Here is a 2649-nt window from a genome sequence, read left to right as displayed (position 1 = left end):
CTACACGCAGCTATATGCCAATAAAATGGAGAACCTGGAAGAAATGAACAAATCCTTAGGAAAGCACAACCTCCCAAGACTGAACCAGGAACAAATAGAAAATATAGACAGACAAATCTCAAGCACTGATATTGAGTCTGTGATTAAAAATCTTCCAGCAAAGAAAAGCCCAGGACCAGATGGTTTCACAGGTGAATTCTATAAAACTTTCAGAGAAGAGCTAACACCTATCCTTCTCAACCTCTTCCAAAATATAGCAGAGGGAGGAACACTCCCAAACTAATTCTACAAGGCCACCATCACCCTGATACCGAAACCAGACAAAGATGTCACAAAGAAAGAAAACTATAGGCCAGTATCACTGATGAACATAGATGCAAAAATCCTCAACAAAATACTAGCAAACAGAATCCAACAGCACATTAAAAGGATCATACACCATGATCAAGTGGGGTTTATCCCAGGAATGCAAAGATTCTTCAATATATGCAAATCAATAGATGTGATAAACCATATTAAAAAATTGAAGGAGAAAGGCCATATGATCATCTCAATAGGTGCAGAAAAAGCTTTCAACAAACTTCAGCACTGATTTTTGATAAAAAGCCCTCCAGAAAGTAGGCATAGAGGGAACTTACATCAACTTAACAGAGGCCAAGTATGACTAACCCACACCCAACATTATTCTCAATGGTGAAAAACTGAAACCATTTCCTCTAAGATCAGGAACAAGGCAAGGTTGTGCATTCTCACCACTATTATTAAACATAGTTTTGGAGGTTTTAGCCACAGAAATCAGAGAAGAAAAAGAAATAAAAGGAATCCAAATCAGAAAAGATAAAGCTGTCACTGTTTGAAGATGACATGATACTATACATATTGAATCCCAAAGATGCTACCAGAAAACTACTAAAGCTAATCAATGAATTTGGTAAAGTAACAGGATACAAAATTAATGCCCAGAAATCTCTTGAATTCATATACAGTAATGATGAAAAATCTGAAAGAGAAATTCAGGAAACACTCCCATTGCCCATTGCAATAAAAAGAATAAAATATCTAGGAATAAACCTACCTAAGGACAAAAGATCTGTATGCAGAAAACTGTAAGACACTGATGAAAGAAATTAAAGAGGATACAAACAGATGGAGAGATATACCATGTTCTTGGATTGGAAGAATCCACATTGTGAAAATGAATATACTACCCAAAGCAATCTAGAGATTCAATGCAAACCCTATCAAACTACGACTGGCATTTTTCACAGAACTAAAGCAAAAAAATTCACAATTTGTATGGAAACACAAAAGACCCCAAATAGCCAAAGCAATCTTGAGAAAGATAACCGAAGCCAGAGGAATTAGGCTCCTGGATTTCAGACTATACTACAGAGTTATAGTAATCAAGACAGTATGGTACTGGCACAAAAACAGAAATATAGATCAATTGAAAAGGATAGAAAACCCAGAGATAAACTGACACACGTATGGTCACCTTATTTTTGATAAAGGAGGCAAGAATATACAATGGAGAAAAGACAGCCTTTTCAGTAAGTGTTGCTGGGAAAACTGGACAGCTACACATAAAAGAATGAAATTAGAACACTCTCTAACACCATACACAAAAATAAACTCAAAATGGATTAAAGACCTAAACGTAAGGCCAGACACTATAAAACTCTTAGAGGAAAACCTAGGCAGAACACTCTATGACATAAATCACAGCAAGATCCTTTTTGACCCTCCTCCTAGAGAAATGGAAATTAAAACAAAAATAAACAAATGGGACCTAATGAAACTTAAAACCTTTTGCATAACAAAGGAAACCATAAACAAGACCAAAAGACAACCCTCAGAATGGGAGAAAATATTTACAAATGAAACAACTGACAAAGGATTAATCTCCAAAATTTACAAGCAGCTCATGCAGGTCAATATCAAAAAAACAAACAACCCAATCCAAAAATGGGCAGAAGACCTAAATAGACATTTCTCCAAAGAACCTATACAGATTGTCAACAAACATATGAAAGAATGCTCAACATCACTAATCATGAGAGAAATGCAAATCAAAGCTACAATGAGGTATCACCTCACACCAGTCAGAATGGCCATCAACAAAAAATCTACAAACAATAAATGCTGGAGAGGCTGTGGAAAGAAGGGAACCCTTTTGCACTGTTGGTGGGAATGTAAATTGATACAGCCACTGTGGAGAACTGTATGTAGGTTCCTTAAAAAACTATAAATAGAACTACCATTCGACCCAGCAATCCCACTACTGGGCATATACCCTGAGAAAACCATAATTCATAAAGTGTTATGTACCACAATGCTCATTACAGCTCTATTTACAATAGCCAGGACATGGAAACAACCTAATTGTCCATCAACTGATGAATGGATAAAGGAGTTGTGGCACATATATACAATGGAATATTACTGAGCCCAAAAAGATACAAAATTGAGTTATTTGTAGTGAGGTAGATGGACCTACCATCTGTCATACAAAGTGAAGTAAGTCAGAAAGAGGAAAACAAATACTGTATGCTAACACATATATATGGAATCTAAAAAAATTAAAAAGTGGTTCTGAAGCACCTATGGGCAGGACAGGTATAAATATGCAGACGTAGAGAATGGACTTGA

This window comes from Kogia breviceps, chromosome 4 (genome assembly GCF_026419965.1).
Source record: "Kogia breviceps isolate mKogBre1 chromosome 4, mKogBre1 haplotype 1, whole genome shotgun sequence".
Taxonomy (NCBI): domain Eukaryota; kingdom Metazoa; phylum Chordata; class Mammalia; order Artiodactyla; family Physeteridae; genus Kogia; species Kogia breviceps.
This window is presented reverse-complemented; position numbering follows the sequence as displayed.